Source organism: Mustela putorius, unplaced genomic scaffold (assembly GCF_011764305.1).
Source record: "Mustela putorius furo isolate JIRA1106 unplaced genomic scaffold, ASM1176430v1.1 tig00537227_pilon_pilon_pilon, whole genome shotgun sequence".
Classification (NCBI taxonomy): domain Eukaryota; kingdom Metazoa; phylum Chordata; class Mammalia; order Carnivora; family Mustelidae; genus Mustela; species Mustela putorius.
This window is the reverse complement of record NW_025422368.1, coordinates 44,887,508-44,903,393: the sequence shown is the minus strand read 5'-3', so window position 1 is coordinate 44,903,393 and position 15,886 is coordinate 44,887,508. Positions and strand designations below refer to the sequence as shown.

The 15,886-nt window shown below is 40.1% G+C and overlaps 1 protein-coding gene across 2 annotated transcripts in view; it reads left to right on the top strand.

The window, feature by feature from the left end:
* The window catches only part of PTPRR (protein tyrosine phosphatase receptor type R), a 240,454-nt gene that overhangs the window by 110,677 nt on the left and 113,891 nt on the right, over positions 1 to 15,886 (top strand). The window contains exon 1 of one of the 2 annotated variants that reach the window (XM_004752437.3): positions 5,328 to 5,475. The exons of the other annotated variant lie outside the window; for it this stretch is intronic. The gene's annotated coding sequence lies outside the window, so the exon portion shown is untranslated. Of the gene's footprint in view, positions 1 to 5,327; positions 5,476 to 15,886 lie in introns of those variants that run through there. 2 annotated transcript variants of the gene reach the window in all.

The following is a 15,886-nucleotide window of genomic DNA, read 5'->3' as shown; positions in this document are numbered from 1 at the left end:
TTTAGACCTCCTCTTTCATTTCACTGAGTCCATTGTCGTTAAATCCCTCGTTTGAGACCTAATCTTCAATTTCCCTTGCACAGTTTTCTTTCCAAGAAGCTCTTAGCCTCTCATGGAAACAGACACATAGTTATTTCTAGGTCCTAGGTGTTCTAGTTGTGCCAGATTTCCTGAATCTACAGGTGGACACACTGTTATTTCAAGCCATGGTCATTCTCATGTTACTTCTATATTTTCGGCATCTTAAGTTTCTCAACAGATACCTTTACAAAAGGTTTTTCAATAATGTGGTTATATGCAGATTCCTAAAATTCCATGTTTGATTCCAGAATTTTCATCTATGCTTATGAGGTGATCTAGAAACAATATATCTGATTAAACTAGCCATCCTCATCTTGTTCATCCCTTTAAACACTGATAAATAGTTCTTTAGTAAAGAAGTGTAATTACCTTGGGATATATTATATGAGTTGCTATATGTATAAAATTTGGTATAAATTCGTAATTTAAATAAAATGACAGTAAAGTTCACCAAGAGACAAAGCAGCATTTTCCATACTAAGCAGAGTGAGTCTAGTCTTTGCTTGCCTTCTGAAGAATGGCCACATGACTTAAAAGGACAGTTGGATTTAGAATAAGAAGGCCTGGTGCTCACTTCGGCAGCACATATACTAGAATAAGAAGGCCTGGTTATGAGCTCTGATTTTGCTACTTATTTTTTGTCCTTTAAGGTTTTTGGATTTCAGTTTCCTTGTCTATGAAATAGGGAAAAACTATCTGGCCAGGCTAGTAATTAAAAAAAAAAATGCGTCTTGACATTTATTGGGTGCATACTATATTCCAGGCAATGTGCTAAGAATTTTAGAAGCTCTATCTCAAACCCCACAACAACCCTCCAAGGAAGGTACCAAAAAATGGCCTTGCACACAAAACCCTACACATGGGTTATTGCAGCTTTATTCAAAACTGCCCAAACTTGGAGGCAATGTAGATATCCTTTTAGTACGGGAACAGATAAATAAATAAATAAATTGTGGTAATTCCAGACAACAGAATATTATTCAAGGCTAAAAAGAAATGAGAAAAAGCCATGGAAAGACATGGAGGAAACTTAAATTCTTATTACCAACCAAGTGAAAGAAGCCAATCGGAGAAGAGTACATACCCTATGAATGCAACTATATGGCATTCTGAAAAAGGCAAAACTATAGAGACAGTAAAAAAAATCAGGGATGGCCAGGGTTTAGGGAAAAGGAAGGGATGAATGGATGGAGCACAGAGGATTTTCAGAGCAGTGAAAATATCTTATTATACATTTGCCCAAACCTACAGAATGGGCAACACCAAAAGTGAACCCTCACGTACGCTATGAAGTTAGGTGATTAAGACGTGTCCATATAGTTTCATCAATTCTAACAAGTATACTGGTCCAGTGGAGGATATTGATAATGGGGTAGATTAGCCTGTGTGGAGGCAGGAGGCATATAGGAAACCTCTACACCTTCTACTCAATTTTTCTGAGAACCTAGAATTGCTCTAAAAAAAAAAAAAAAAAGTCTTAAAAAATACTGACCTTGATAGTGATTAAATAACTAGCCCAATGTCATCTAGCTATTAAGTGGAATAACTAGGCTTCAGATTTAGACCGTCTGACTCCAAATTGCTGCACTTAACTGGTGTGCTATATGGGAGAGAATGTTCAAATGTCCATGAGTGGTATCAACTCTGAAATCACTATGGTTACTTTTCTCTGAAATAGGTGGTTGAACCTAGTCATTTCTCAAAAAAAAGCACAACTGCATTCTTTGTAACTGACAACTGATACCATTTCCCAGACACACATGGTGATTTTAAAATTTCAAAATCTTGGAAACTAGTCCAACAATGTAACATTTTATTCAAATACCATTGCTTACCATCATTTTAATGTCTTTGTATCCCTTTACAGATTTTCACATATTTATAAAGTTATAAAGTATACAGCTTGGCATTATGCTTATTTCACTGAGTATTTTGCACTTGTTTTAGTCCTGTATTCTTTCAAAAGATATTATTGAGCTTCTAATGTAAGCCAGGTATTGTGTAGATTCTGTGAATCATCAGGAAGCAAAATAGCCAGCATCCCTGCTTTCTTAAATAATGCCTTCTAATAAGGAGAGAATATTGTACATCTATGAGGGAAAGTGCTGAGGAAAAACAAAGAAAGCGGGGTCAGGAGGCAGACAGCTACAGGAAAGATGGTATTTTAAAACTGTCTGGTCAAGGAAGACAACTCTGAAAAGGTAGTGTTCGAGGAGAGACCTGAGTGAAATGAGAGTATGAGCCCTGCATATACCTCAGGGAGAGTGTTCCTAACAGTAAGACAGTACATACAAAGGCCCTGAGGTCACAGGGAGCTTGCTGTGTTTGAAAAGCAGCAAGGAGACCAGAATGGAAGGAGTGAAATGAGTTGGGGGGAGGGGGGTAGGTGGAAGACAGAGGCTGGAATGGGGGGAAGGCATGAAGAGAGGATGCTGTTAGGGAGATCAGGTGGGGCCTTTGGAGGGTTTTCTAGGAAAGTACTGACATGATCTAATTTATGGCTTAAAAAATTAATCTGGGTTTGTGCAGAGGATAAACTACAGAGGGTAGAGTGGAAGCAGAGAGCCCAGTTAGGAGGCTATTGTCATAACACAAGTGCAAGTGATGGGAGTTAGGGTGGTAATGGTGGAGGTCATGAGAAATGGTCTTCTGAATGTTGTTCAAAGGTAGAGCTGATTGGATTTGCCAGCTGTTGTAGCTCATGGGAGAAAGAAAGGAGGTAAAAGTGATGCCTGATTTTTTAACCCAAGCACACAGAAGATTGAAGTTGTTAGTTATGGAGAGGAAGAAAATTAGAGAAGGAGCAGATCTGTGGTGGAGGTAGGGTAGGAATCATGAGTTCAGTGTAGAAAAGATCCAGTTAGTCACTGTGCTGGTCTTAGTCTGTCAATAATCAAGGTTGTGGTTGAACTGGCCCTTGTGATCCTTATTATGATTGCAAGATGCTCTACAGTGACCACCATCAGGAAAGTTTGAAAAAATAAAAGTTTATTACTTACAGGACCTGGAAATTGTACAGCACACGTGGGACCACACAGCAAGCTTATGGGGAGAGAGAAAAGGAGCGTGGGCCTAGAGCTCTGCCTTTGTGGGTAGGGGTAGGATGGGGGCCCAGGGTCTTATGACTTACTCTTTATTGATAAACTGAAAAATTAAAAATGGGAAGAGAAAAAGCAAGTGACCCAGATGGTCAGTGGTTGAAATCAACCCAAGATCTCTCCGACAAAGGAGTCTCAGTAAAGGGGAGGCAGCACCATTCTTTTTCTAGTGGATGTGGCTGGCAATGTGTTTTTTGGAGCTTGCCGCCTTGGAAGTGGGTGCCCTTTTGAAATGGATGCATTGGCAATCAAAGCTCAAGTCAGACACTTGTATTACAAAAAATAAAAAAAATAAAAACAAAAACAGGGACGCCTGGGTGGCTCCGTGGGTTAAAGCCTCTGCCTTCGGCTCAGGTCATGATCCCAGGATCCTAGGATTGAGCCCTGCATCAGAGTCTCTGCTGAGCAGAGAGCCTGCTTCCTCTCCTCCCTCTTCCTGCCTCTCTGCCTATTTTTGATCTCCTTCAAATAAATAAATAAAATCTTTTTAAAAAATAAAAATAAACAAGAACAAAAACAAAAACAAAAAAAAAACAACAACTGTCAGGGTTTATGCTCCCATCATCCAAGTGGGTATGTCAAGTACACAACTGGATATACAAGTCCTCTGAGAGTGAGGTCCAAATTAATTTGAGACTGCAGTTTAGGAAAAAGAAAGGGATGAGGAACTGAGCACAGAACCCTTCAACGTAGGGAAGTCAGGAAGATTGGAAAAGGAGTGACTGCCGAACGAGAGGCAGAACAGAAGACGTGGCCTCCTGGAAAGGAAGCCTGGTAAGGAAAGTATCAAGGGAGAGAGAAGGAGTCATCTGTGGCAAAGGCTGCTGAGAGGTGGAGCACGAAGCCTGAGACTTGACCCCTGGACGCAGTGATGACGGTTTAGCGTCACAGGAGCTGATACAGAGACAATGGCAGGTGGAACGGAGGAACTGGAAACAATGAATACGACAACTCTTGAGACCTTTGTTTGAGAGGAGACTAAGGAAAAGGGACGGTGGCCAGCCAAGGAGATCTTCTGGTTTGTTTGGCCTGTAATATGAGAAATATTGCAGCACATTTGAAGGCAAATTAGAAAGACCCACTAGAGAGGGTGGACTAAAGATGCAGGAAAAGGGGAGAGAATTGCACAGTTCACCTCCTGTTGATGCACCATAACGAACTTACCCACTTTGCACTGATGTTCATTTAAGCGGCTCCTGACTTTTTATGTAATGTTTCAAAGAAAGTCCTGGCATCTACTTATTTTTAATTCATTGGAACCACTTCCTTAAGATAAATATATATGAGGGGATTACTAGATCAAAGATCATGAACATTTTTTAAGACTCTTGAAGGTGGGCTATTCTTTAAAAAATCAACTTACCATGTCACCAGTAATGTATAAATGATGAAGTTTTATTACAACCTGCTAGCTATGCCATGTATCTTGAGGCCATAGTTCATGAAATCCCTACAATATTTCAACTTCTAACAGACTGATAGCTCCTTAAAGACAGAGATCATGTCTTAATTATCTTTACTTCCTCCCATTGTTCAGACCAAATATTTCATTACTAATAGTAATTACAACAGCCATTTATTTGAAATTCCTCTGTGTTAAGTCATAACAGTGTGCATATGGTGAAGTGGAAAAAAAAATCACCAATTATAGTCAGACCAACCTGTATTTGAATGCCAGACTCATTATTTGGGCTTTACTTAAATCACTTTAAATTCCCCATTGGTAAAAACATTAATAATAATCCCTGCTTTCCAAGTTGTGATGAGTGTTGAAAGGAGATCTATTAAAAAAAAAATTTAAAAAAAAAAAAAGAAAGAAAGAAAGGAGATCTATAAAGTCCCTACTACAGAGGAGGAAAATTTTGGAGGAAATAGCAGACTGTAGAAAAACTTTCTCATGAAAACACCTTGTAAACATCTCATTTTTAAAAGACAGAAAAAAATGAGAATCCTTCATGCAACACATCTTGTCTATAGTCCACAAAGTTCTCATCTTAGAGTTTTGTGCATCACTGTAAAATAAATCCCTATGAATTTCAATTCTAGTAAACTGTCGAAACAGCAAGCACCTGGGATGTCTCTTGGGAGGGCACAGGCTGCTACAGTAGACCTGGGATCAGCAAAGACTCTAGAAATAGTACCAGGCAGTCACCTCCAGGTGGTGAAATGAGGCTTCATCTCCACACACAAGCTTAGAAATCTTGATCATTAGTCCAGCTTGCTATGGTGAGGAAAGAACACAGAGAGCACAAATGGAAGTCGAACTCATCACAACACCCAGTCAGTTTCCAAACAGGTAAGTGAATCTTTCGTGACATTAATGGTGTGAGGTTAAGAGGGTAAATATTGAGATTTCTGCCTCTATCTGTTCGTGTGGCTGTATAGGAGTGAGTCAGCAGAGAATCTGTGTGATATCTAGGGAAATATCCTTAGCCTCAAAGTTGGAAACGGAAAGAAAATGCCGTGCAATTACTCAACATCTCTAAATAGTAGAGAGCCTACCACGACCACAGGAAGTTTCTTGTAAAATTTGTATCCATCCTAAAGAGAACGGAATACAAATATATCTACTGGGACAGAATGGAAAAATATATGAAAGACACTGAGTGGATATTTTCTTGGTTGTGGTTCATGTAGTTCTCAACTGACGGGGAAAAGATGACCTAGCTTGCATTTATGGTCACAAGAAAGAGAAAACAGTTAAGTAGAATAAGTCACTAAATCTAGATTTTTTTTTTTAATTATAACTGCATCTTGGGGACCCTGCCTTTGCATGCAGACTTCACTAAAAGACTAGTCAGTATCTTCAATTATAATCGGATGTGGGGACCAATGAATGAAAGTTAGAGACACGAGACCTCCCAGGTCTAATTCCCAACTGGGAACCTCAGCTTTGTTGTTTTCCACCAGTAAACCAAGAACCTTATTATTAAAGCTTGACTGTCCTCAGAAGAATTGTGGCTCTCATTAAGAATTATGTATGAATTCACGAGTTTATCTGTACCGTGCTGTCTTGGAGTGAAAAACCTCACACAATATTTAGTTCACTTAAGTCTATTTCAAAACATAAGCATTGCATTTAGAATTTAGTTTGAGTGTTTAAAAATAATATAGTGGTTCTGGTGTTGGTACAGAGTTATGGATAATTCTGATTTTATCTGCGGTCTGTGGTGATGAATAACAAAGTCAAAAATAGTGCATCTGGTGTTTCAATTCATCTTAATAATAAAATTGGTCTAACTTCCTGTCTGATTCAATATTGCAGAAAACAGTCATCAAGATGGCCCAAATATATTATTTGATTCAAGAAGTCAGTCTCTATTTCCCATGAAATACAGGGTTGTCAGATTTTTTTTTTAGCGTGTCTCCTGTGTGAAATATGAGCAGATAATAATGTTAAATGATGGCTTGACAATAATTTCAAAGCAGGATCTAGGATTTAGAAGCAAGATTTTAGACCAAAGAGAAACAACAGTTGTTAGGGCTTTTCTTTTAATGTCTAGTGCATAGGTACACTGTAATGTGAGGAGGACTAATGTGTTTAAATCTGTCATTTAGTAGACTTTAAAGCCTTAAAGAAAATGTGGCTTCTTAATTTTATATACCTACATATCTTCCCTGACAGATTCCACAATATTTTTTTTGTTTTAAGATTTTATTTATTTGACAGACAGAGATCACAAGTAAGCAGAGAGGCAGGCAGAGGGGGGCGGGGAGCAGGTTCCCCGCTGAGCAGAAAGCTTGATGCGGGGCTCCATCCCAGCACCCCAAGATCATGACCTGAGCCGAAGGCAGAAGCTTTAACCCACTGAGCCACCCAGGTGCCCCCAGCTTCCACAATCTTAAGTTTATTTCTTAAATTGCTATCATGGAGGGTCACGAGGGTAGCTCAGTGGGTTAAAGCCTCTGCCTTTGGCTCAGGTCATGATCCCAGGGTCCTGGGATGGAGGCCTGCATCAGGTTCTCTGCTCAGCAGGGAGCCTGCTTCCCCCTCTATCCCTGCCTGCCTCTCTGCCTACTTGTGATCTCTGTCTGTCAAATAAATAAATAAAATGTTTAAAAAAAAAATTGCTAGCATCGATTACTCAGGTGATAATTGGGGCTGGGTTGTGTTGTATGAAATTAGCCATTTCTATATTTAGCTGCAGTGGGAGAAATAGCTTACATATAGTCTCCTTTGTTTTTCTGATCAATCCATGCAATCCTATTTAACAATTTAATCATTAGACCAGATATAGCAATCCTAATAAATAGCATGGCTCAATCATGCTTAAAGAAAAAGAAAACAAGACGAAAAACAAGAGTATTATAGGAAATGCTAGGAAGAGATGACTGATGAAATTGGCTAGGTCATGCTGTGCCTCCAAGTTATGCCACAGACAGCCTCACTCAGAATCTTTCTTCTCTAGAAATGAGATGGTTCTCGGGATGCTAAAAACTAAAATAACACATTGTGGAAAATTGTATGCTTTTTATTATTTTGCCATCTCTTCCTGCAGATGAAAAAACCACGAGAACATTGACTAAAATGTATCCCATGTTCTGTCTTTATTCATTTTTAGCTATGCAGAAAATTGTTAATTCCCACTGTGACAGAAGTATCAAGATTACCGAGAATAAAAGTTGAAAGGACACTAAATCATAGCGTTCCTATTTGCATCTCAAAAACACATGCCCATAAACCTCATTTCATTTTACCATGTTTCTTGGTGAATTCTGTAGTTCACCAGAAGAGCAAAACACAGAATCCTATTGTAGTCATTGAAGTGAAACACGAACCACGGCGTGGGGGGGGGGGGGGGAAAATAAAAGACAATTTATAGCACCCTTCCGTGGTCATTAGCCTCCAAACCACCCTTGCAATCAGATCGACACTTCAGAGCCCATGGGATCTCCCTGCTCCAGCGTCTTCGTGGGAAAACTCGAGAGTCCCCCAAAAATATATTACTGTTGGTTGAATACGAGTGTGTGAGAATCAGAGGGCGCCATCTCCCTCTTTGACCCACATTGGGAATAAAGCACCCCCGGTGGCCTGTGAGGATTGCTGATTTCTTCTTTTTTTTAAAGTAACATTTATATGTTGGGTGGTTTGGGACATTATCAGTTGCTGACTAGCGAACACACAGCTTGGGGGATTATTATTTCACCCTCGCACATCTATTTCGCAGCGTCCCTAAATGCTACTTAGAAGTTTGGTCTCGGTCCTTACTGGAGAGAGTGGCCGGATGTCTCCTCTGTCCTTCTGGAAAAGCGGCAGGAGTGCTGCGGTCAAGGCTGTGATTACAGTTTTGTCCTCATGGCGGGCGGGATGTGCAAACCTGAATTTGTCTGACCTCGTTTTCCAGGCTTGGTGCGCCTGAGCTCCGAGCTTTTGTCCATACAGGGTTTCTGCCTGGCCCCAATTCCAGCCATTTTCGACTCAAGTCCTTAAGCTTTTTGGCTTCTGTGTTCTGTCTCCAGCATGAGAAATGGGAAAGGAAGGGAGGGGAAGTAACATTACGTGGGGAGGCACCCAACGAGCACACAGAATGAGAATAATGGAGAAGTAGCGTTTGATGCAAGATAGAAAACATAATCAGGGGAGATGAATGTGGAAATTTCTGTTGACTTGGACATGTAACAATGAGACTAGAAAATTCTGTTGAAAGCAAATAACTTGCTATTATGTTTGTTTACTGTACCCAGGATAATATCTGTGGTTAAATCGTGATTTTCCCCAGTCTCTAAGGAACTTTGTATTAAACCTCTGTTTTCTTCTATTTCATCCATAGATGTTTGTAACTTTTATAAAAAATATTTTTATAAGTACAAATAGACACAATTTCACAAGGTATAGGAATGATAATATCATAAAAGTATAGTGTTCATGTATAATATATGGAAGCCTTATCTCCTCCAGTGAATTTGTACGTGAAAAAGTGAAGACTTTTACCAGTTCATGATTTTTAAAAATAGCTTATTATAAGGATGGGGGGGGGTTACTCCAAATTATATAGAATTTAAAGTCTTCAAAGCAGTATATAAAATTTCTGAACTCTTAAATTTTAGGAGTCTTCTAAGGCAAAAGAGTTACTTTTTTTTTTCCAATAAGAATGTTATTAGGGAATATGAAAGGGAACACTAATTAAGAGGTAATATTAAAATAGAGGAGACAGATTAATGAAATGAAGAAAAAACTAGGTTATAAAAAGCTTTTAAATTAGTAGGATAAAGGCTTCTAATCTAAATCACTTAATTTGACTGTTTCAATATTAATATTTAATTTGTAATAGACAGAAAAAAGAAAAGGATGATGAATATAAATTCTATATCCATAAAAATATAATTTAATTTAATTCAACATCTCTTAAGAGTCTTCCATATGATTTGGGATTTGGGTTGACTGCTCACGTAGCCATGGTTTGCAAGGGTGAGGTAGGCAGAACATGGAAGCAGACATTCTAAAATCAAGGAATCTGTCCCCAAATGTGCCATTTTAACATTAAACCTTGAATATGTATATTCTCTCCAAAAGCTATATCGCTTTAGAAAAGCCAAATTGTTTTGACCATTGCTTTTTCTTCTGAGCAGATTTCCTGATTGACTTTGGCTAAAGCTCCGTGATAGCTGAAACAATCGGTGGAGGTAAACACTGGAAATCCAATCAGGCCACTTCTTAGTGTGTTGATAGTATTATTGTTTCAGGAAATAAATAAAGAACCTTCATTTGATCAACAAGGTGGCTACTCAATTTCCCCTTGTCCTGAGTATCCAGAGAAGCAATTCATTTAATTAATGGGGCTTCCTGCTGATATATAGCAAATCCATATCTTTAAGCCAAATTTATGGAGTACCTTTTATCTGTTAGTTTTAGCTGTTTTTTGTCTGATAACTAATGTGATCCTCAGAAGCCCCATGAAGAGACGCAGGTAGCACCCCATTTGGCAGATAAAGAAACTGAGGCTCAGAGAGACCTAATCATTTGACCAAGACCCAGGATTAAATCCAAGTTTGTCTTACTCTTTGACCCATCCTCTTAACTATTATATTTTGGTGTTGCAGAGTTTTCTTATTTGGTATTTACTCACCTACCTGCAACTTCCAAACACACAAGCACAATTATTTTAAGTCATGTTCAGTCTTCCTAGTAATTAGCAAACAGAGCAGGCCAGAACTTTTAAATGTGTGAGCTCATAATTCAAGAAGCTCTTACGTATTTCCCTTTTCCGCAAGGTCTTACGTTTCTAAACATGCAATTACTGTACTTTTTCTCACTCCCTACCAGTACACATTTAGCTCCTTCATGAATCGTTCCCTTGACGGGCTCATCAGTTGCTGGGGCCGCCCAGAGCTTCAGCAGAGCAAGGATGCCAGAAATTCAGAAAGCTGGTGTTGCTGTGGTTTTCAGAATGTCTCAAAACATTCGTCTGACCAAAACTCTAGTATTGTCATTTCATGTGTGAAAGGGGTAGCTCATCCCAGTGTAGGGTCTTAGGAAGCAAGATTAAGTCATCTGACGTGCTGTGGTAGTACAAAGGTCAAAGTTCTTGCCATCTGGAGGGGAAAAAAAGGCTTAGTCTATGAACCATTCCGTCTTTCTCCTTTTGTTCTCAACAAAAACTGGTCCTAGTCTTCTGCCTTTTTCTTCAGAATATACTCACTTCTTAACCCCCTAAATACTCAGTATACACTGAGAGCATGCTGATTTTACTTTATGAGTATCAATGTTTACTAACCCTTAAAACTCAAGTTAAATGATCCTTCGGAATAAATGAAAGTCTGTGGAATTGTACGTCATGCACCCATACTTCTACACAGATTTTACTTATTTGAGAGAGAGTATATATGCAGGGGGAGGGGCAGAGGGAGACACAGACTCTCTGCTAAACAGAGAGCCCAATGAGGGGCTCAATCCTAGGACCCCAGGATCATGACTGTAAAGTTTTTTTCCGGCGAGATAAACACAACACCAGGCAGAGTGGGTGCAAGGCAAGATTTATTAAAAACGCTCTCCCGCGAAGTTTCAGGGCTCAGGAGAAGGGGAGCCAGGAAAGTTGCGCCGGGAGGAGGTGGGCACCCTCGGGCGAGGTTCCGCCACTCTGGAAAGCAGAGTGGCGGAAGTCGCACCCAAGGCAGGGAGGAGGGGGCTTTTAAGGGGTCTCGGAGGAAGCTCAGGGGTCTTTTGGAAGTTTCCCTTATTTGGATATCCCGCCTGCTCATCGGGATCCCATTGGTCCACAGGAGCCCGGGGCGGGGGTCTCAGATTCCTGCTTGGGCCTTTGTTCTCCTGTCCGAGCTCAGGTCTTGTGGCGGGAACTTTCGCCATCTTTGGTAGCCCCCTTCCTGCCAGCCCAACAATGACCTGACCCAAAGGCAGACGTTAGACTGACTGAACCACCCAGGCAACCTGGCCATGTACTTTTTTTTTTTTTTTTAAGATTATTTATTTATTTATTTGACAGAGAGAGATGACAAGTAGGCAGAGGCAGGCAGAGTGAGAAGGGGAAGCAGGCTCCCCGCTGAGCAGAAAGCCCGATGTGGGGCTGGATCCCAGGACCCTAGGATCATGACCTGAGCCGAAGGCAGAGGCTTAACCCACTGAGCCACCCAGGTACCCCTCGGACATGTACTTTTAAATGAGTTCCAACAAAGATTCATTTAGCCTAATTCACCGTGGACCACATTTTGAGAACCACTACTTAACGCCCACCAAATACTCCTCATCAACAAATCCCATAGCCTTTTATTGGTCCACATTTTTCTTAATCTCCGCAACATCTGGCAATGTTGACAAACCACTTTTGGAACTCTACTCCTGACTTCCGTTAACACCATATTCTTGATTTTCCTCTGACCCTTCTCTGTGGATAGCTTTACTGAAATCAAGTTACCAACAAGAAAAGTTTTAGAGCCTTTTGCCTTTTTCAGGGGTCAGGGGCCAGTGGGGGAGCATGTAATATTTGACTTTGTAGTGTCATGTGTTGGTGTTAAGGACCACAAAAAATAGCATCCTTCTCCCTTCCTGAGAAAGACAGAGGAAGCAGCATGTAGAGATAAAAATGTAACTTCACTGTTGACTGGACTGCTGGAGATAAGACTTAGGAGCATGATAGCAATATACTTCCATAACTGCCTCTCCCTCTTGGGCAAATTTACCCACTAGCCACAGGAATACCAACCAAGTGTGGCCTTCTCGAAACGGACAGAGCCTTTATAACTTGCTTTACCAGTTGCAAAGAGAAGACCAGATGTTATGCTCTTTACAGACAAGCAGACCCCAGAAGGAAAGCGCAGAGCCCACATGCCCCAGTGTCTCATTCCAAATACACCAATTACACAAGCCACTTTCCCTCCCCTGGGGAAACTGTGGAGGGGAGGAATTCAGGGATATACTGTATTTGGACTGCCACCACAAAGAATAAAGCATCAGGGTTGGGGAATAAGTGTTTCCTCATAACATCAGGGGGAAAAGAAAGCCATAGAAATGTGACAGTTATAGCATCAGATTAAAATGGATAAAAATTTGTATGATACATATGGTTATATCTAATATGTACATTTATTATATTATATTATATTATATTATATTGCTTATGTATCAGAAAAAAGCTAACACTAAAAACACCACAACTTTTATTTCAGGGTAATGGGATAAACTGCTATGGAGAATATACACTTCTCTTTCTAATTCTTTGTATTTTCTAAAGCTTCTATCATGAGTATATTTAATTTTTATCATTAGAAAGATAAACTTTAAACTCTCAAATTAGCCACAAGAAATAGACACTAACACTGATTAAGTTTGAATTCCATTTACAACCAATATAGCATACAATTCTGAAAAACTATATTGATTTTGCCTATTAGAAGTAAGCTTCAGAAAGTTGATAAGATGAGGGGTGCCTGGGTGGCTCAGTTGGTTAAGCATCTGACTCTTGGTTGCGACTCGGGTCGTGATCTCGGGGACCTGAGATCAAGCCCTGCACTGGGCTGGGTGCTCAGCAGGGAGTCTGCTTGTCCCTCTCCCTCTGCTCCTCCCCAGCCCCCACTCTCTCTTTTCCATAAATAAATACATAATCTTTAAAAAAAAAAAAAAAAGAAACTCATTTTTTCCCTCCTGCATGGTGGAGTGGTCAAACTATCAGAGACATATTAATTACAAATGAAATATACATCGTGTTAAATCGAATCTTTGTGGTTGTGAATGAGTAGGCATTTCAGGTGAACTGTTTAACCAAATGTAATCTTCTCAAGAGTAATGCCCTGGTTTTGTAACCCTTCCTATGCCTACCATGGAACTCAGATTCCTTCAGTAACAACACAGCGTTGCTGATGATGATTCACGAATTCCTTTATTCCACAAAAGATATTTTCAATACCAACCATATGCCAGGCACCCTTCTAGGTTCTGGGGATATAGCAGAGAACCAGGTCCCACACCAGGGGAGCTCATGTTTTAGCAAGGGAAGGAATAAAAGAAACAAGAGACTATCAGATAGTGGTAAGTGGGAAATAAGTCACAGTGATGTGATAGGGAGTGCCTGGGTGGGGGGAAGGCCTCCCTGAGGGGTGGCATTTTAACTGGAAGCGGCACAACGAGAAGGAACCCGCGTACAGTGTTATCAAACAGCTCTCGAGGGGGCAGGCAGATGCCAATGCCATGAGGTAAAAATGAGAGCAGCTTGTTTGAGGAACTGGAGGAAGGATAGGGTGGCTTGAGGGAGGGATATGAGATGAGGCTCAGAACAAACAGGAAGCAGATAAAGTAGGGCCTTAGTGGCCCTAATTGAATTTTACTCTAGTGTGATAGAAAGTTGGGAGTATTTTTTTTTTTTTTAGGATTTTATTTATTTATTTGACAGACAGAGATCACAAGTAGGCAGAGAGGCAGGCAGAGAGAGAGGGGGGGAAGCAGGCTCTCTGTTCAGCAGGGAGTCCGATGTGGGGCTCGATCCCAGGACCCCGGGATCATGACCGGAGCAGAAGGCAGAGGCTTTACCCACTGAGCCATCCAGGAGCCCCAGAAAGTTGGAAGTATTTTAAGAGGGAAAGAGAAGCTGAACTCTTTGGGAAAAATCGATTTAAAAATGGATACAAAAAACTGAGAGAAGTTTTGTCACTTCTTGTCTGAAGCAGTGAAGAGAGAACGTATCTTGTCACAAAGAGTGGGCTGGCAGAACTCAGAAGGTACAAGAAGACAACAATAAAACGCACATTACAGATATCAAAACCACATTAGAAACAAAAGAAGTAGAACAGGTTCTGCTGAAGACATAGCCCGAGAAAGTTTCAATTGAATAAAGACGCGTCCGTGGTTAGAGAAAATAAGTACACAAAATAAAGAAGTTAGAGACAAAGACAAAGACTAGATAACTGCACAATTGTTGCCCTTGAAGATGAACCAAAAAATAAGTAGAAGAGATAGCATTCCAATGTAGAATTGGAGAAAGCAGAGAATTTGGAATCCATAGACTTCAGGGCACAGCGCTGCAGGAACTATCAACCCAAGGAAATGTCCTGATGAAGTTTTTTAACTTTAAAAAAGGTAGAGACCCCTGTGAGATTTCAGACAGAAACATCGGGTTAGCTACAGGACAGGCTAGCCTCAAGCCTTTGTCACTTGACAATCTAACCTCTAGACAAAATGAGGAGGCTCCTTGCTAATAATGTGAAGACAGAGACCCCAGGGAGCAATGAGCACAAAAAGTTAGAGATAGGGTGGATTCCTCTTAAGGCATCTCTCCAGTAAGACAGATGACCATTTGACCTTCCCCATCCAAATGGGGCTCCTGGGCATGGTCCTGACTTACTGGGGTTGATCAGATGGCAGACCAGGCTGCATTATATCAAGACAAGTACAACATTTGGAAACCTGCCACCCTCCCAGGCAAAGATAATCCAACTGTTCTTTAGAAATAAATTGCTAAAAGCCCATCACATACATATAATTTAAACATAATAATTGTGGCTAGATTTAATCAATTCTACTGGACTGATTTATATCTATCGTTCATAGGCATCATTGACTTTAGTGGACAATCTGGTGACAAAAGAAAGAAGGTCTTATTACGAAGAGTATTTCTTTTTGTGGAGTTGTAGGGTTGCCACGGGGTGCAGGTGGGGTGGAGTGGAGAACCTAGACGTCAGGTAAAAAGAACTGACTCAGGAATCTCTTAACAAGGGAGAGCCCAATAAATTTAAATACAGATGGAGTTTGAAATCTTTGAATTTTTTAATATGTTCTACTTTTTTCTGTGTATGTATTCGTAATAATCAAAAACACAATTGTTTTTTGGATAATAACTTTATTTGCATTATTTACTACTGTGAAATGGCTTGGGATTTACATTTGGAAAGAGCATTTGAGTCTCTTGAAATTAAAAGCTTAAATCATTGGTGTGTTAAATAATACAAATGACTAAATGGGTTTAGAACTCAGACTAAAATGTATTTTGCATTACTATATGGTAACTTTGAAGTTGCGACACTGCTGTTATGCCATGGAGATTTGTATTCTATCGTAGTTGTTGTGATTTCACATAATAGAATGAAAAGAAGCTGTGCATCTCTATCATCTACCCAGAAGGAAGGAGAGAACATATATCCTCTATTTACAGGAATTCATATACTTTGATTTTCTCTGAAATAAAATTTTTATTTTGTTTAAGATCCTTTGCTTTTCCTCAGTTGCACTCATTTGAATGTCTGGCCCATGTTAGACCCTCACA